The 21,202-nt window shown below is 35.5% G+C and overlaps 1 long non-coding RNA gene across 1 annotated transcript in view; it reads right to left on the bottom strand.

Moving 5' to 3' along the window:
* Positions 1-21,202, bottom strand: part of LOC122796582 — a 1,807,408-nt gene that overhangs the window by 1,345,430 nt on the left and 440,776 nt on the right. The gene's annotated exons all lie outside the window — the stretch shown is intronic.

Below are 21,202 nucleotides of genomic sequence, written 5' to 3'. Positions count from 1 at the left end.
GCTAAGCAGCCATATTTGGCGTTATAACGCCGACGCTATGCTGGCGCCTGGCGCAAGGTTCATGAATCCCGGGGAAGGTTTAAAATGGCAGTTTGTAAGTTTATTGATGTCACAGTGTTCTAAGTCCCACCGAAACTCTTTGCTGTTTGCTCAAGGAATGCAGAACTCACCCAAAAAGTGGTAGCAGGCTTCCCTATCAGTGAAACAAAAATGAGGCCAAAATTACTCAAACAGATAAATGAACATCTCCACTAAAACAGATAAATTCCTAGTCTGTTCTGTAGAACAAAAACACAGCAAACAGGAACAAGAACATTCTTTGCAAGCAATAATGCCTGACAGGGTGTGTGATAACACCCGCCCAGGAGGGTTACATGGCTCAACACCGCAGCTGGATGGCCTCCACACCCCTGGAACGGCATTAATTACACATGTGTTTTACTTGCTTATTTATTTTTTTAAATACCATATTATTTTTTTATATATTTTTAATGTAAAATAGTTCCTTCACCTAATGTTTCAAACTTGCTGTATTATAGGTTAATGGTGTTGGAGGAAGTATTTTACATCAAACATATAAAAAATAATACGCAAACGAAATAAATTTTTCATACAGCCCATTCTCTCTCCCATACACACATATACAGTTTCTTCTGCTTTCACACACATACATATACACACACAGTCTCTACTGCTTTCATACAGGCATTCAGTCACACATCACTCTCGCTTTCTTTCTCACTTTCTTGAACTCTCTCTCTCTCACACACACACACACACACACACACACACACACACACACACACACACACACACACACACACACATACACATGCACACAGTCTCTGTGCTTTCATGCATGCATTTACATACACATACAGACAGAAACACACACTTTTCTGTTTCATTCAATCATTCTCTCTCTCTGTTACAGACATACATGCATACACTCACACACACGCACACACACACGCACACACACACACACACACACACACACACACACACACACACACACACACACACACACACACACACACACACACACACACACACACACACACACACACATACTTTATTTTAATTTTTTTTTCTTTTTTTTTACACTCACTAAACAACAAAAGCACTGCTTAGCAAGTGTAAAATAATGGCGGCCATTCTGTTTTTCTCAGTCTGAGCTCCATGGCAGGTTGATAAGCTGCCGTGAAGCGACAGACTCGCAGGCATTACTTGTACATTAATACCCTGCGGGAGAACATTCGTTCTCCAATCAGGGTACTGATGTACAATTTGGCCATTGTCTAATAAGTTTTATAAAATGCTCCACATCTTGGAGATGATTGCTTAATGTTGATGAACTTCTGAAAACTCCACTATGGGAAGGAAAAGAAGTATATGGACATAGTCCAAAAGATCATAGATCTAATGACCCTTCTCAGAGTGCATACTTTAAAAAAAAAAAAAAACAAGTAACTAATCCAGATAAGAAGGCATTTGGTACTAGCAGGAGCTCTCAAAACAGTGATGCAGCAAAAAGTAGGAAATATTGCAATGATGAGGTAATAAAGCAGGTCACACACATTCAAAAGAAAGTAAACATAGTCACAGTAAAATGAAAGTACTAGCAACAGACTAAAAATTAAGCGAACTACATAATTATGATAGTATTAACTGTAAAACAGCAGCTGGATCAGGTTTAACAGTAAAATAACTATAAACAACTGTAAACAAAAAATGCAGAGCATCTCTTGACGCAGAAAACTGGGGTTCTCCCATTCCTGGAAGTGGTTCAATAGTTTGCAAGTCCTCTGTGCTTCTCTTCTTTAGGCTGTATCTAATTTTAATGTGTTTAGGCTGTGATGGCTCTCCCTACTGTCATATTCCTCACCTCTCAGTTTGATGACAGGTCAGGTGTTATTACTCCTCCTTACTCTCAAAGTCCTCACCTCTCAGTCTGAAGGTAGGTGTGATCCTTCCTCCCTACTCTCACACTCCTTATTGTTCAGTGTGATGGGAGATATTATTATTCCTCCTTACTCTGGCAGTACTCACCTCTCACAGTGATGACAGGTGTTATCACTCTTCCTTGCAATGACAGTCCTCACAGCTCTCAGTGTGATGACAGGTGTTATAACTCCTCCTTACTCTCACAATCCTCACCTCTCAGTGTGATGACATGTGTTATTCACTCCCTCTTACTCTCGCAGACCTTACCTCCTGGTGTGATGACAGGTGTTGTCACTCCTCCTTACTCTCACAGTCCTCCCTTCTCAGTACGATGATAGGTGTTATCACTCCTTCTTACTCTTACAAACCTGACCTATCAGTGTGATGACAGGTGTTATCACTCCTTCTTACTCTTACAAACCTGACCTATCAGTGTGATGACAGGTGTTATCACTCCTTCTTACTCTTACAAACCTGACCTATCAGTGTGATGACAGGTGTTATCACTCCTTCTTACTCTTACAAACCTGACCTATCAGTGTGATGACAGGTGTTATCACTCCTTCTTACTCTTACAAACCTGACCTATCAGTGTGATGACAGGTGTTATCACTCCTTCTTACTCTTACAAACCCGACCTATCAGTGTGATGACAGGTGTTATCACTCCCTCTTACTCTCACAGTCCACCCTATGGCAGAGTCATTCCTTAAACTATTTAAAGTGAATTTAGCCACTGGTTTTGTCCTTGAGGTTTGGCACTCTGCATTAGTGATGCCACTCCAGAAGGATGGTCCCACCACTGAACCCAGGAATTATAAGCCCCTCCGCTAGATAAGTGTTATTTGCAAAGCCATGGAACATATTATAACTGACTTGTTAATCTATGATATTTTGTTCAACATTTGTTTATTTAACATCTACTTAACATTTGTTTACTGGGAAAGTCTGACTTGGAATAAAGCCAATTTTCAGCGGAGGCCCAGGGAGAATCATTCCATATTAAAAATATCATCAGGGTATACTGAAAGCAGTTTGGCTTTGCCAAAGATAGTTCCTGTCTATTGAATTTCATGTACTTCTTTGAAAGGGTAGCACAGTCTATTAATAGTGACCAAGCTGCCTACATGGTGCATCTTGGTTTCAGTAAGGTGTTTTATCCCTTACGATAACACAGTAACACAAATTGTAAGCTTAATGCATTACAACTAGATCCCTATGTGGTAAGATGGTACTATATTTTCTAAAAGACAGAGCCCACACATTGCATGTAGCAGACACCTTATCTGAAAGTATGGAAGTCACAAGTGGTATCTTTTAGGTATCAGGGCTTACTCAGTATTTACTTTTCTGATCTCCACATCATGAACCAAGGCTAGCCAAGTGTGCAGATGGCACTAATCTGGAAGTCATCTTTAAGTTCCTGTCTGATGCCCAAGCCCTTCAGCAAGAATTTGCACTCATAAATACTTTGCTTAGTGAAAATGAGCTCAAATTAAATGCTAAAAAGTCATACTTGTTAGACAAATCCTCCTCCTACACAGTCAACATGAGAACGATGACAAAGAACTTGGAACTTGGGTTGATATTTCCTTCTGCTTTGATCATCATATGATGAGAGTAGTCAGAAAGTTCTTGTACTTACCGCAAATTATTCCCTAAGGAATATCACCCAGATCTAAAGAAGCCATTTTCCTTTCATAGTCAGAATTCTTTTGGCCAATTATTGAATACAATTCCCCCCTTTCAGATGTACCTCACTGGACATATCAGATAACTAGAAAGACCCCAGAGGTTCCTAACTAAGATGATCTCTGGCTTAAAAACACTGAGATATCAGAAAAGCCTGGAAGCACTGTTGTATTATTTATTGTCTTATGAACTGCTGAAGGGAGATCTATGCCATGCCTTCCACACCATTAGAGATCTAGTGGTCCAGGGTCTCTTTTATGTCCACAAATGAAATAATCCCATAAATACCAAAATTATGGCTCTAAATATTCATCAGCAAATCAATAAAAAACATGGGGGAGATATAGGTTCATTGCACAGCACCCTCCACACCTCTGGAAGAGACTTCCACTGCAATTCAAGCAAAAAGATTCATTATTTTCTTTCCAACAAAAACTGGATGATTGGATGGGTAATCACAAATTTACTCCTGGCTTCATTGGCTTAGTCCTCTTCATAAACAGAGGCATAGTGTAAGGGAGGGTGCTGGCAAGTTGTAAATGACCACAAGACTCAGTTGCCTTGCACTGCCTATGACCCCATTCATCTGTGCTGCTTGGGGAATAAAACAGTTGTCTCTCACTTTGGCTTAATTGTTTTCAATTTTATGATCTTTTCTGATTTGTTTTTAGAATGGAAATGTAACACATCTTTAAAATTGCACTATTTATTTTTTTGAACGTAGTCATAATATTATTTTGAATGCTGTCATATATGCACTGCAAGAGGTGGTCTAACCTCCAGGAAGGCTTTTGGACATGGTGCCAGGAGTAAACGTACTTTTTGTGGTTCTGGATCATTTCAGTGTTGTTTTCTTACTAGGATTCACAGTCATGGTTTGTTTGATGCTCTGCAGTAATAACTTTTACCTGTGCATTTCTGCTTTGCAACAGAAGCATTCCAATGAGTATTCACACACCAAATTACTTGACTTCACCACATTACAATGTGATTGTGTATAAGAATAATGTTTAATGCCTAGGTGGTTGCTGGAGACCAAATTAGCTTAGTATGTGTTACATTGTTTCTGTATAACCAGTGATAACTTCAGCTAGTAACCCATGTCACCTAACAACCTAAAACTTTATAAGCATTGCATGAGTCATATCTAATAATAAGTGTGCAACAATAAAGGCAATACTTTCCAACACTGCAGTTGTGCCATAGTCTAGGTCACAGAGTAGTTATCTCAATAGCATATTTATTACCTCCACAAATACAAACTAGATAAACATAAAACATTGTATTTTACTTAAGTCACAGCATTTGCAAAAGAAAACAATTTAATTGGCAAGGTAATAATTTTCTTCAACTGAAATTGCAGGTGTTTAGTATTCCAAAATGGAGCTCCTGACAGATACTATAAAGTAGAGGGTGCATTGTGTGTAGGAATGGATGAAGGATGCCACAAGGAGCTGTTTGATCATTTGTGAAGAAACAGAAGGTAATTAGGACAGAGGACTTACTGTTTAAATGTATTGTTGACAATATAATCTATTATCTGTATAGGATCTGCTAAGGCTTCCTCACAGTACAACACAAATGGTTAAGTCTACGTACTGTTAAGGAGCATTTTCATGCTGCATTTCCACTGATCTCACCATACACATTGTGTGTGTGTGTGTGTGTGTGTGTGTGTGTGTGTGTGTGTGTGTGTGTGTGCGTGTGTATGTGCGTGTGTGCGTGTGTGTATTTGTCTGAACAAAAGGCAATGTGAATGGCATACAGGAATATGACCAGGAGACACAAGTTCATCTAGTAACTTGTGCATCTGTTGGAGATGATACAGGTGAAGGGAGAAGTGATACCTCTCAGCCAACTCACCTCTCCTGAGTGGAAAGATATAGGATACATATTCAGGGTACACAGTCCTGTAATAAAGTCCTTCTTGGAGACAGGAATCCACACAAAAGGGATGGTGTCAAAAGGGCATGGCAGACTTATGGCCTTTTGTCACATTTCTGAAGTGTATGATATGCCATTGCTGATGCCTATTGCACCTTGAACCACAGAGCAGAAAACTAGGCATACATACAGAGGTTAGGGTTTAAGCACATAAAATCTGTTGACTTTAAATGATGGTAGCATGGCTGTCTTATGCTTGTATCTCACGTCTAGGAAGAAGTAATGAGTTGTAGATCTCTCATCTCTTAGAGTAACAAATGGGCTAATGGAAGCTGCAGAGGAGGAAACTTGATGGTCATAATGACAAGAGAAAAAGAATGAAAAAAAGTCTGAACAAGTAATATAACTAGGTCAAGGTCCATGACTCATTCTTGAAAATGACCATCTGTATCTAGTTGGTCTTACTTAGTAGGTGGTAAAAAATGCACAAATACCTAGCAGGTGGTAAAAAATGCACAAGTACTTGTTTTTATCTGGGATTCTGGTGAAATAAATTGTTCAAAGTCACATGGGTCACACTCTATGCAAATGGAAACAGTAGAACTTAAAACAAAGTCTGTAAATTAGAAAAAAGATGATTTACTGTTCCATGGCCCTGGTGCACTGCAATATGCTATTGACGGAGAAAAGTTACTAAAGCACAAAATGCGCCACAGATCATCTAGATGCCAAGGCATACATTGGTATGATAAATGGCTGATACTATATAATACCACACCCTTGACAGTGAGTAATTCTTAAATTCTTAGTTTCTGCGTTTTTAAAGTGAGCTTAAATGATAAAATGGCTTCACAACTATATGTGTCAGAAGGAAATGCACTCCAAAGCTTGAGGATCAATGAAAAGATATGGCAGCTAACCCTTGCTTACTATTTTAATGGTAATAGAAGAACACTATGACCTTCGGATTATTCTATCTTTCCCTACAAATTTTGTTGTACAGTAGGCATTTTCCCATGTATTTTTAGAAAGCCATTTAACTTGTCATTTCCTTTAGCATAGATATGCATTTTCTGGCTAAGATCAAAGAATGGTTCTGTAATTTCCATTCACTGTTAAATCATATGACACACCACATATCATTTAGAGCCTAGAATTTCAAGAGGCCTGCTATTATTTAGTGCCTAGCTATAGAGGGGATCGTGATACAGTATCCCTTTATGCTGGAATCCCCCTTAGAAATCCCTTGCCTGCCCAAATACTGGAAGAGAAAATAAACTCTATAAGAGATTTCACTGTGAAGGATCCAGACCTCATAATGTTTGCTAGGTAACTGAAGGAAGGGTGCTTTTAAAATCATGCAAGAGTCCAGTCGCTCAGATATCAAAATGCAATAACATATCTGTTGTAATCTAATGGTGCTCTGTTGTAGAAAATGATTATTCTGGAAACATAATACATAGATATCTTGCAAACATTACATAAAGGTCCTCTCGGTCTAACAAACTGCTGAGAGTTTATATGTATCTATCATGGTCATATATCAGTAAAAATTTCAAGAAAATAGAAAGTACGTACAAATTCTTTATAAAAAACAAGATCACACAATGCAGAATTTAATTTTCTAGCTCCTACAGAGTTGCCAACCATGGGAGAAAATCATTACAACACACGTGAGACTAACGGTGAATGTACCTGTTCCCTATTAGAAGCCGGAGGACGCATTCTTTTGAATGCGTCTTGGTCGAACTCAAAAAGCCTGAAACAGCAAAATATTGAACCGCCTTTTAAGTGAATTCTTTCCCTGGGAAAGAATTTGCTTGGCTGCTTCGTTACTATGCCATTTTCGGCACTGTAGTGCAGTCTCGGAGTTGGTATATTTAAGTAGGGGGGTGTGGGGGGCAAAGCCCTCCACTTAATGTAATGTTTAAAGTATGGTTTTTTTTGGTTGTTGTTGTAACAGCGATTTTTTTTCCCTAGGAAAAAAATCGCTGTTCTGACAGTTCGAAATTGTAAGATTTCGCTTACATAGGGTCGATTAATCACCGTTCGCTTTTTTAAGTGCTCGGTGATCTAATATAGACCCAATGTACCTATATGTGAGACACACAAACTACTCATTACTCAAACATTATGAGTCAGTGATTTATATACTGTTTCAAGACCATATTTATCTGATGGGAAATACCGCATGAAATTCTTCCAACAGCTGTCCTCTGCTCATCTCCACTAAATTTGCAGATCTTAGAAGGAAGTAGGATCTTCAAAATATCCCTTCTACTTTACATTATCATTAAGTTAACTGAAACAATCAAAAGGTATTTCAAATAGCCAAGACAGTTTTTTTAACACAAGGGAAATTACACCTGACTTGAATGAATTACTTATCTACTCTTATAGTTGTTACGGGACTCAGTCTAGCAAAGCTGGAAATAAGAAGACAGATTTCAGCTACACCGTCCGTGCTACAAGACCAATTACAACCCTAGACTATTGACTATACTACTCTGGCAGAGAAGGACCAGCAAGGAAAGCAAGCTTATTCCTTGTATAGTGGGAGATATTTATTTTTAGACTGTAAGTAGTAATTTGGATTATAAATATGTATCACCGGGGTCATAAATCTGATATAAAAGGTCAGGGTGTAAAGTTATGCTTATTTGGGTTTTAGTGTTGCAGCTAAGAACAGACTTGCTCTGATTAGTCATGACAGAAAAGCCGAATGCTTCTTAGGTGGACTAATAGCCCTAGATGTCCTTGAGATGGCAAGAGATCTAATATGTTATCTAGATGTTTACGCAAAAGTTATACATGGCCTTGGATGCTATGATAAAATTCCACAAAGTAAATTTGTTTTGGATGCTGCCTAGTAAATTTACCATACGCATTCTGAAAAGACACAACCTTCCCAGCAACTATACTAGAGGTATATAAAAAGCTACGGGCAAGCTTACAGTTGTTTACTTGCTTTAATAAATTTTCAGGACTCTTCTTTTTTCAGTTACTCTATGAACATATTCCTGTGTGGCTGTTCAAATTCAACCAGGTTTGCATTCCTTCATGGCTAACTCAGACACATGGAACCTCAGTTTAACATCTTATCCAAAGGATACATATCTAGAAATGGTGCTGTTACCTTTATTTAGATAGCCCCCCACCCTCATCTCACCAGGCAAGTGTCTATTACTGCTATTTCAGGGTTTATTCCAATGGTGCTCATTGCAGCCAGAAACATTTGACTGTTACAAAGCCACTAAGCTTTCTCCCTAAAACTATTAGAAAAATACCAACAAAAGTTGGCAAGTTGATTAAAATCTAGTGATTGTGTTTTTTTACACAATGACACTATGAAACTTCCTCTTTTTTTATTTGGGACTCTCAGATGTCAAGCCTTTATACCACAGCTTCAAGCTGTTAAGGAAAAAAAACATTTCTGCATAGTCAGAATACTTGTGGTGTCAATAAAGAACATACATGGTGTATGTCACTTTGCACGTCAATGCTGTCTTTTTGCATTTTGTTGCTTTGTTATTATTTGCTTACTATATTCAGTACAGTTTGTCATTTTGCAATTACTATAATGTAAGTGCAGTGCTCAAACTAATTAAATGAGAAGATATCTGCCTTCAAAAGTTATTGTCAATAATTCTTGTGCTAAATCATAACAGAACTGTGCACTCTGCCTGCACTGTTTAATGTCACTAACATGTCTCTTTTCTGTTGAATCATTTGCTTCCTTTGTCTTGTGAATTTTTCTTTGAAGAGTGACATTGAAAAGAACTTTATATGGCACCACTGTCACTCCATTCCTGTAGTCAGGCCTGTAAAACAGAATATCAGAGTTCAGTCAATTTTTTACTATATGCAAAAATATGTTTGGTTTCTCAGAGTATAAAAGAAAGTAAGTACCCAGGAAAGCTGAATCTAATTAGCCTACTCCCCTGTCTTCTGTTATAAAAGTAAACAGGAATGCACAAGAATACAGTTTCTTTTATAAACATGTTCACATTTCTGTATTTTTTATCAACTGGAAGCTAAATAAAATTCTTAAGTCAGCAACTTCGTATCAATTTATAAGGCTGCAACAATAAATCTGACACTTTATCACAAAATACTACCTGCATTTGCTACTTTCCTACAAATACTTCAGCATGTCAAAAAGAGTGGTGACTTGATCAAGTTCTTCTTCTACAGAGGCCTGAGTTTTTGATAAGTGCTTTTGGTATTTCTTTTTCTTTTGAAGAGTCTCTTACAATGTTACTGTTCTATACTATCTTAAATCAAAAATCCAATACTTTTCCTATTAACAAAGTCAGTATTATGAATATCCAAACAATACCTGTGCGATTATTGTTAACATTAAAGAATAGTCACAATATTCACATACTGCATATCAAAGCAATATTTACTTTTCAACATATCTTATGTTTCTTTGTCATTATTTCCCTACTATATTTAGAACAGCTTGGTATGGGCACTGTGCAATTACTATGATACAAATTAGTATGCAAATGTATTAAATCATCAGTTATCAGTTTTATTAATCAGGTATTTATCACTTTAATATCCACATATTCATGTGTGTGGGAACATGCTTCACAACTCTTTTTTTCTAAGTTCTACAGCACTAAAATGACAGACAATTGGCACCATATTTTTATTTATTTATCCTTTGTTGACCATTTTAGTCCCACTAGGCTAGTGGCCTCTTTTCAGAGGAGGCCCATGGTGGTATTTATTCGGACAGGGAAAATTTGGCCAGGGATCAGAGAACTTCCCCTATTCTTTTTGATCAGGGGACACATTTAATTGTCGCACTTTCTGCTTCTATTCTGGGCATAGTGGTGGCCAGGAGAAGCAGGCAGAATCATCGCAGATGAAAGAAGAGTTTGTATCAGTAAGAAGGAGTTGTTTTAACAGGAGAAACAACCAAGATGTGAGGAGGTAGCTGATGAAAGGATTGAGCAGGAGCAAGCAGGTGTTATTTTTGATACAAAGGCAGTCAAGCTTTCATAGGAGGAGATTGTAGGCATCTTGGAAGCTATGAAGGCAAGTCAGGCCTTCGGGGAAGGTGGCTACATGCATTAAGAAGGGAGGGGTCTATATTAGATGACCGAACTTTCAAAAGTTCAACTGTCATATGGTCGACACCATATGATTGAATTTTTGAAAGTTCGAATGTTTTAATGGAGGTCTCCGTACAGCGCGGATTGGGAAGATTTCCCTTTTCTGCACTGTAGTGCAATCTTGGAGTTGGTATATTTAAAGAGAGGGAGGTGTGGGGGTTGCACCCCCCCCCCCCCACAAGGGGGGTGCCCCCTGCTTAAAATGTTCAGGTGGGTTATTTGTGTAGTTTTTTTTATTAGATTTTCAAACTTTTAAAAGTTCAGTCATATGATGTTGACCATATGACAGCTGAACCTTTGAAAGTTCAATTATCTAATATAGACTCAAAGGGAGAAGCAGATTTTCATGAAAGTGTGAAGGTGATCGAACCTTCACGAGATTCAGAAATGATTTTTCAGCAGCAGTTATTCTAGGGTGAAAGTAAGAGCCAGAAAGGATGTATTATAACAGCTTTCTACTTGGGAAGACTGGGGGATGCTTTATTGCAAGATCTAATGATGCAGAGTGAACCAGAAAGTGAGAAAGTGGTTTTGTGGGCAGACATAATAGACAGGATACAGGATGAAGAAGCTGAGGAAGTGGTGAAGTGGAGAAGAACAAGTCATATGTCATTTGCTAAAATAGGGAAGAAAAGACAGAATCAAGAAAAAAGAAGTATTTAGTAAGAATAAGTAGTAAAGAAGAAAAAGGACAAGACAAGTATGATATTTGGGATAACATAATAACACCATTGAGTACTTCTCTAAAAGACATAAAAGCATTTATTCACATTAATAAAGATGCTTTTTTACATTATGTTTGAATCAGGACAATGGAGACGTTTTTGGAACAATATGAGATAAAGAAAAAGTGTAATCCATGGAATTTCTATATTTTTAAAGTATTTAATAGAGAAACAAAAATCAAAATGAAGTGTAAAAATAGATTCTAAAAAAATATTTAAAGACTGTGTGTAAAGAAATTATGGCCATTACTAAAATGTATGACAGTAGAGGTTTGTGGACTGGGGGCTTGGGACTATAGTGTTGTATTAAAAATGGAAAATAAAAAGACAATGCACATTTCAAGTATGATAAATGTAGATGGAAACAAAGGTATAGTGAAGTATAGGGGCAAAAAAAGTTTTTTGAGGAAAAAGTTATTATTTAATTTATTGTGATAAAGGAAGTGATTTGTAGCAAAGTGGATCATGATGCAAACAATGGGAACTGAAATGTTTTAAATGTGAAAAAACAGGTAATTTATGGATGGATTGTAAGGAAAATATAGAGGAATGTAAGAAGGAAAAGAAGGAACTAGGTAGAAAACAAGAGATTGAGCATAAGATTGAACAAGAGGAAAAAATAGAACAAGAGCAAAAAAAAAGAGAAAGATAAACAGATAGCTATAGACAAAAATGAAGTCAGAGAAGGAGAAATAATAAAAGAAAAAAGGAAGGGAAAAAGGAATAAAGGAATGTTAAAAATAAGTGAAGAATAAAAGATTAATTGGAGAGTAGTAAAAAGAAGGAAACAATTATATTGGAAAAGGGTAAAAGATAGGAAAAGAAAATTCACTGGTTTAGGTATGAAAGAAATAAGAAGGGGAATGAACAATAAAAAGGAAAAAATAAACAAGAATAGAAGAAAAATAAATAAATGAAGAGCTGATCATTTTAGCAATAACTGTGAACAGTATAAAGGATGTAAAATAAAGAATAAGGGTATTAGAATACCAGAATTATGCACAGCACTTGATACAGATATGACTGTATTACAGAACATAAGAATGTTAACAGAAGAAGAGCAATTACAAACAGAAAAATTATGGGGAGGTGAGAACATTTGGAATATAGGAAAAGAATCATGGTCAGGTATAGGAATATTATGTAGAAAATCAATAAAAACTTTGGATTTTACCTTGGTAGTAATAGGTAGAGTAACAATAGCAAATGTGAGAAGGAAAGGTCAGGTTTATAGAGTTACAGCAATATATGCAGATGTGACAAAGAAAGAAAGGATATGTTTAAGCAAATTCTAGATATTCTAGATTATGTAAGTATGAACATGGATTTAATATTATTGTGTGATTTTAGTTGTGAGATAAAAAAGGAAAAAGGGGTTGGTGATATAAAAGCAGTGCTAGAAGTGATGAAAAGTTGAACATTACATATTTGGGTGAATAAACAGTTGACATACAGAAGAAGTAATTTAAGAACAGAGCTAGATTATTATTTCTCAAAGTTTGAAAATAATAAAAGAAGGAACAAAATATACAGGATTTTCATATAATTTAGCAATTTGTTTAGAAATTCAAAACAAAATCGATATATAAACATAGGTAAAAATGTTAAGCAACTAAATGAAAAAGACATAAGAAAGGTGGAGAAATTATTAGACATTTGTGAAAAGATCATATAGGAATGAAAGAATTCTAAAAGAATTGGATGTTATGGTGGATGTTTCAAAGATAAATTTAAAAATGTTATTTGGAATGGCAAGGTTTAAAAGGAAATGTGGAGAAGAAGAAATATAAAGATGTAAGTAATTAAACATTTGCAGATTTAGTAAAAAATAAGATTTTTTTTATAGAGACTGAAGGAAACATGAGATGAATCAAGAGAAGATCAAAAAGCAGTTATTTAAACAAAAGTATTTTTACAAGGGAAAAAGGAAGAGGTGGCACCTTATTTGAGTAGTATAATAAAAGAAAACAAAATAATAAGATAAATAAGAAATGAGAAAGGGGAAATTGTAAGAAGTCAAAAGGAAATAATGAATGTAGTAAAAGAATACATAGGAAAAACATTTAAAGAGAATAAAATAAAAAGAAGATAAAAGTAGAAAGTTTAAAAAAACTAACAAAACAGGATAACAGATAATTAGGAAAAATAACAATGTAAGAAGTCAATTATACATTAAAACTGGTAAATGTTAAATCAGCAACAGGACTAGATGAGATTGACTACAATATGTATAGAGATATGTAAGACTGGCAGAAGAAGTATTTCATGGAAGTGTTAAATTAATTGTTAGAGAAAGGTTTTGGACAAAAAGTAATATGTGTTGGAGCTATAAATTTTTTAGAGAAAAAGTGAAAAAAGAAGACATAAATTGGAGGCTGATAGTACTTAATAATTCTAAGATTTTCATGAAAATAATAGAAAAGAGCTTGGAAAATAAATTAAAATATTAGATGATACAATATTTGGGAGAAAGGGAAAAGGAAGTCAAGAGTTATTAATAATAAGAGAAATTGTAGATGACATAAATAGAAAAACAGAAGTTAAACTCATGACTGGTGACTTACATAAGGCATTTGACAAGATACAACATGAAATTTTGTGGGACATAATGAAAGAATATAAGTGAGAAGATACCATAGATATTTTTTATTTTTTTAGTGTATGGAAAAATAAAGTAAAAGTGTTAGTGAATGGATGGTTAGGCAAAGTAATAGACTTAAAGAGTAGTATAAGACAGGGATGCCCAGTAAGTAGTATTTTATTTTCATTAGTCATGAATGCAGTAGTTTGTAAAATAAACACATTATTAAAGGTAGCAGAATACAGGACTATAGAAGGTGTTAGAGCATCAATTATGTTTTTATATGCCAATGATATAGTGTTAATGACAAAGAACAAAGAATGGATGGAAGGAGTTATTAAACAACTCAATAAATATTTGAGAGCCATAGGCATGAATATAAATAGGAATCTAAAGAAATAATTAGTTGAAAAAGGCAAGATAAGGAATGTTCAGTTTAACATGAAGGAAAAAAAAAATATGAGGTATAACATTTGGAAATGAAACAGTAAATATATAGTAACAATATTTTTTTTTTATTTTACATTTGTTGGCTGGGCTAGTCTAGCTGGATACATGTCCATTTTCAGTAGAGGCCCAGGGAGATAAGCTCCAAGCATTAGTAAATTACAAAAAATTACAATAATTAAAAATGACTAAATTCAAATACAAAGAGATTAAAAATGTTTTGAGAGAATAAAAATTGTTTCTATGAATAATAGCTCGCAGTCTATGCAAGGTTTAAAATACAATATAAAAGTAAAAATTGTGTCTATGAATAATATCTCACAGTCTATGCAAAGGTTAGAAATACAATCGAGTACAAGAACACTCAGAATTCTAAAGTAATGATTTGTAGGTCAAAAAAAGAGAAAGAGAGAAAAGCAGAAGAAAGAAAAACACAAGGGCTAGAATAAAGTTAGATTCTATTGATTAAAGCTGTAGAGGGGACAAAGGCCAGAAGGAATGGGGTATAGAAAGAAGAGCATTAAGGGGGAAAAAGTAGGATTTAGTCAGGTTTAGAACAGGGACAAAGCCAATGAATTTTCAGATGTTCTTTGAGATGTTTCTTGAAGAGTGGTGTAGATGAGAGAGATGTGAGTGTGCTAGGAAGCTTGTTCTAGATTTTACCCACAATGTTAGTAAAAAGTGAGTCCCAGCTTTATTGTTAGATTTAATACTGAAGATTAATAGCTTATTTGCTGAGTGAAGTGTTGCAAGATTTCTATATGGGGAGATCAGGTTAGAGAGGATTGGGGTATTATTTGGGTGATAAAGAATATTATGTGAGATAACTAGTTGATTATACAGTAGATGGTTTTGTAGTTCTGACCATCCGAGTTGTTTAAGGTTGTGACAGTGGTGGGTTCTGAAGGGGGTGGCAGTGACAAATCTAGCTATGTTATTATAGCTAGTTTCAAGCTTGCTTAAATTGTGTTTTGATAGATTGATGTATATGGCAGAAGCATAGAATAGGGTAGAAGTTAGGTGAGTCTGGGCAATGGAGGTTCTAGCTAGTGGTGTGAGGAAGGGTTTGATTCTATACAGGGAGCCTAGTTTTTTATTGACAGTCTGTATAGTATTGTTGATATGATCATCGTAGCTGAGGTTATTATCTATGGTTATGCCCAGTAGACATGTGGTAGTGTCAGGGGAAATAGTAGTTCCATTGTTAGAGGTAATTGTGAAGTGGAACTCTGGTGACTTTTGGGTGGGAGCAAAAAGTAACAATTTTGTTTTTTTAGGGTTTAGGAGGAAGCAATGATGGGTGAACCTATTTTCAACAGTGTTAAATATTGTTTGAATAAGGGTCTGAAGAGAGATTGATGACTTAGCAGTTCAGATTAAAGTAGAATCATCGGCGTATTGTATGCATGTGGCTTGAGGAACAACAGTATTTAGATCATTAATAAAAATGGAAAATAGAAGAGGGCCTAGGATAGAGCCTTGAGGGACTCCAATGTTTACGGGGAGGGGTGTGGAGAGATTATTGTCCCAGAGCACTGCTTGTTGTCTATTTTTTAGATAGGATGTAAACCAAAGTATTGCTTGTGGGTCAAGAGATTGGGCTTTTAGCACATTGATTAGTAAGTCATGGTTAACCATATCAAAGGCTTTTGATAGGTCAATGAATAGTGCAGAAGATAGAAAGTTATTATTTCGATTCTTGTTTATACAGTCAGTAAAAGATAGAAGGGCGGTAGTTGTACTATGAAAGGGCCTAAAGCCGTGCTGACAGTTGGCAAGTAAATTATTGTGGAGCAGGTGTTGAAGTAGTTGATGGTGAATACATTTTTCCATTATTTTGGCCAATGGAGAGAGTAACGCAATTGGTCGGAAGTTGGAGATATCAGTGGATTTGCCTCCTTTATGTAAGGGGATTATATGGGTAATAAGAAATTAAGGAATATATCTTTATTTTGGAGAACATATATATATATATGTTATATAAAAAAGAAAGGGTATCTACTAAATGATGTGCTATTGGGAAAAACTGCATACTTAGCAAACATTTTTATGATTCCTATAAAATTTGAAAAAAAATTAATGACAATTGTGTTTTCATTCATATGGGGATCCAGATGAAACCCAGTTAAAAGAGGAATATTATATATTAAGGAAGAAGAAAGAGTGTTGGTCTAAATGGAGAGATATTGGAGGTCTGAATGGAGAGATGATAAATCAGCAAGCAATGGAGAGTAGTATTGCTGGAATTGAATTCATGAAATGGACCCTGTTTTTCACAAAATCTCTCCAAGATGACACTGATATATAGACTGTATTTTCTATAGTGTACATCATGGACAGAAGTAGGTTAAACAATAAAAAAAAAGACAGCTGGGTACACAAGACCCAGAATAAAAAAGTGTATAATCCTGGTAGGTGCACTGATACCAGGACTGGGAAAAATGACAGTGTACAATCCTTAAGGCATGGAGATATTTTTACAATGGGGCTAGGCCAGGTTTGGGTGGGGGCTCCCTGTTGTAGAGAGAAGTAGTAGTCCATAAAAATCATAAAAACTGATAGGCCAAAGGGGAGTCATAAAGATGATAGAGTCAACTATTGAGGATAAGAAAGAAATTATGTTTTGTTACTATTATGCAAGAAGCCTAGAATTTCTTGACAGAAAATATGCAAAAAGATTGAGAGAAATTAGAGGAAAGAAAAATACTTGCACAAGAGAAACTGTCAGAAGCTTCAAATAAAAATCTGTGTTCATTAATACAACAAATTTATGAAAAACATTATATAGACCAAGAAACCTTAGGCCGTTTGAAAAGGGAGCAACTGAGAAAGTGAAAAAATATAATGAAGAACATCTAGAGACTTTTGAAAGGTATAACAAAAGAAATATGGACATGGGGAAAGAAAGAGAGATCTGATATGGTGCAGTATTTATGCAAAGGAGAAATCAAATTAATCAATAAAAAACAGCCTCAAAGATATTTGAAGTGAAATACAAGTAAAGGCATCCAGATATGGAAAATTTCACAACAGAAAAAATAAAATCACAAAGGAGAAATGTAGAATAAAATATTACTGAAGTAGAAGTTAAAAAAATAGAAGCTGAAGTTATGAAATACTTGTGAAGTGAAGTATTTAGTGTAGAAAGTCTAACACAGGTTATATCATGTCATGATAGAACGATAAGTCCCCCAAGTGAGGAGAAACAGGAGAACCAGGAAAAATATAAAGAAGAAATATGGATATGGGAAAGAAAAAGAGATTTAATTTTGTACAATATTTATACAAAGGAGAAAGCAAAATTAATAAATACAAAAAGAGCAGCACCAAAGATATTTGAAGAGAAATATAGGCACAGACATCCAGATATGGAAAACTTTACAAAAATAATAAAACAAAGTAGAAAAGAGGATTAGTAATGGAGAAGTTAAAGAAATAGAAACTGAGGTTATGGATTACCTGGGAAGTGAAGGATTTAGTGCACAAAATCTCACTCTGATAACATCACAACAGGATATAGCAATGTATTTCCAAATTGAGGAGAAATTAGTGGAGGGAGAATCATCTGATCAGTTGCCATATGAATATACTTTACAGCCTTCCATTGGAAACCAGGGCAAAAGTTCAGCTGGAGTTGCATAGCAAGGGAAGCAACAGGAAACTGTGGCAACTCTGATGCAATCAATGTTGTGGAATGATAGGTTAGTGAGTTCCCATATGAAAGACCAATGGATGACACAAAATGAAACTGAAGAGAATGTGGCACAAGAAGATGCCCTGGAACGTTCTGTATAATCAGCCGCAGGAAATGGAGAACAAAGAACCTGCCCTCAGATTAGAAGAAAATGATCTAAGAGACGAGCTGCTTGATTTGATAGAGATAGACAGACATATTAAGATCAATGAAAGAAATAGACTGCAGAAAGTCAATAAAATCCAAAAAGCTAAATGTTTGATAAAACAAATGAACACAGTAATTAGGACTGTTCATTGAGATTCATGCAATATAACAGAAGTAAATAGTACATACTACTGTGCAGCTAAATTAATAACCGATAAAGTTTGGCCACAAAAACACAGGGCAGGAAGGGAAGGGGAAAAAATCAAATGTCATCATGGAAGTATCGAATGCAGAAAACTATAAAGCAATTAAGGCAAGAAGTTTCAATGTTTGAAGAGTATAGAATAGGGAACAGATCAGCAAAAATACTCAAAAAGATAGATGTGATAAATGTAGTGCCCAGTATCAGAACAGATCAGGATCTGTTATCCACTATCGCAAATAATAAACTAATTATGGATGAGATCTTCAGACTTTATGGGTTAAGAATGTCTTCTCATATAATTATGAATATGTGAAAACATTATTTTCGTTAAATAAAGACTGACTCATAAAGCTACTTGTAATAACACTATGCAAGATGAAAAGTCCAGGAGTATATTAAATAATACTAAATACAGTTATATGAAATTAAGTGAACATTATTAATAAGTGATGACATGTGCTTTGCATTTTAGTAATAATACTGACTATATTATGAAGCATTTTTATAGAGGAATATATTGCATGTTTTTTAATATTTATTGCACCACTATGTTGAATTAAATTAAACAGAAACTGAAACCAGACAGATGACATACAGCAAAGACTATAGGTTCATAGGTGATTACTGGGCTAATGGCACAAGCCCTTTTACAAGCCTAGCCAATAATGCCCAGGATATGACAATATTATATCTTAATTTTATTCTACTTCTCTGTAGTCTGCACTGCCTGCTGGGCCACTCTTGTATCTTCTGTAAAACTGTGGTTATGGTTTATTTGTACCTACATTTACTGGGCCTCCCCATCTTCCAGTGCTAATAGCAGATAACAGGTAGCAGGGAAGTGCAGTTGGAGACTTCTTGGAACTGCTCTTCTCAAGACCTCATCTTTGGAGTTCTTTGCCAGTATGGCTGACAGAGTTCCCCAAGCCAAACAGTTTTTTTTATCAGTGCCTTCAGAAATTCCCTTTTGGTTGGTGTTTTAACATTTGATTTGTGGTCAGTTTTATTAATTTAGTCTTTCTCTTATTACCCAATTAATCTAGCTCAGGGGTGCCTATCTAGACACTCATTGGGTGTAACTGAGAGGAAATAGTCCAGAACAGGGCACCAGATCATCACAGGATGATGACTCACAGTTTTTCAAATGGCATTTACACTTATAAGCAATTTGGAGGAACACAAATTCACCTATGGAGCACCTGTCAGACATAGGATGAACAAAATACTGAGCAGAAAGGTAGAATGAATGTGGGGGGGGGGTGTAATAACCCCCCAGAGAAGACACCTCAGGAAAGGAATAAAAAGGAGATTAAAGAGATGGGCTGCAGCAATGCTCCATTCTGCAGTACTGTGGTGAGTACTGCCTCTTCACTTTTATTGTTCACTGAATGCTTCAATATTGCAAAGTGCCTCTGTCAGTTTTATTGCTAGCTACGTTTTTATGCACTGAAATCAACTTGAACTTCAACTTACTACTCAAACTGCCAGATAACTTGACAGACCCAAGGAATTCTCTTCAAATGGATTTAAATGAAGTTTTTAACTGATTCAGGAGTAATATGTGTATATCTAATCCAAAACAAACCCAACAATCATTGTGACTGCTCAGAGACTGACTCTTCCTCTCTGTTACAGGACATTACTTTCTCACAGGTGCACAGTGTTTGTTGTTTTTGCTTACATTATGTGTATTTGTGCATATAAAAACATAAAACACCATGAAGTTGACAAGAGAATATTTTATCTGTTTTTGCTGTCGTATTTTCTCTCTCTCTTTATAGATACATAACATGTCTGTGAATATGTATGCGTATTTTTATTTATAGGCTGGATTCATAAAGGTTACTAGAAAGTATAGTACATTGTGTGTACATTTAGTGTAACCTTTATGGTGAGTAGACAGCACAAGCATTTTGGTAAGGTTGTTCTAGAATTCAGAATGTATACACAAAGTGTACACTTAGTGGTAACCTTTATAAATGCAGCTTATAGTCATATTCTAATTAAAGCCAAGGTACACTGCATTATTGCATTAGACATACATCTACATTGTCAGTGTTAACATTTACATGTATTTCACATCTGAAAACCATCACATTGCCACAGAGTTCATCTGGTGCCTAAGAAGCAGAGACGGGTATAAATGTGGAATAATGTAGTGTAAGGCTTTTTGGAATTACATATGAAATATGCAGTAAAATCAAAGAAGAAGTGAGATTTATGTGTTACACTGTAAGCACTGGTTAAATTTAAATATAACTTCAAAAGGAGTAACATCTTCTGTAGAACTAAAAATGCATAACACATTTATTCTTTAAACAAAGTGAAAGTACAACTGTGCGTAAAAAGCACAGAAAAACCCTGCCCAAGTATTCTGTCAAATGTATAAGCTTCTAATACATCTGATACTAGATGTAATACTAATCTAATCTAATCTAATCTAATCTAATCTAATCTAATACTGATCTAATACTTCTAATACATCAACAATTACAAGAAGCCAAACATGGGAATATAAATACAATATACTAGAGTTTTTTCCTTGGGTACAGCAGACATTGATGTTCTACAGCAAGAAACTTACCACTTTGTACCTTTTTTTGACTTTGCCATCACCTCCCCCTTTGTACTCAGAGATCAAACCCACCAAGGCAATATTGCATCTCTTACTTGCTTGTAGCTTTTAAAGGTGGCACTTTGTGCTAAATAAGTCAGATAAAGGAATATAAAGCAGTATTACATGCATTCACACTGG

The sequence above is a fragment of the Protopterus annectens genome, chromosome 3.part0 (assembly GCF_019279795.1).
Source record: "Protopterus annectens isolate FY-2018-M chromosome 3.part0, PAN1.0, whole genome shotgun sequence".
NCBI classification, from domain to species: Eukaryota; Metazoa; Chordata; order Ceratodontiformes; family Protopteridae; genus Protopterus; species Protopterus annectens.
This window is presented reverse-complemented; position numbering and strand designations above follow the sequence as displayed.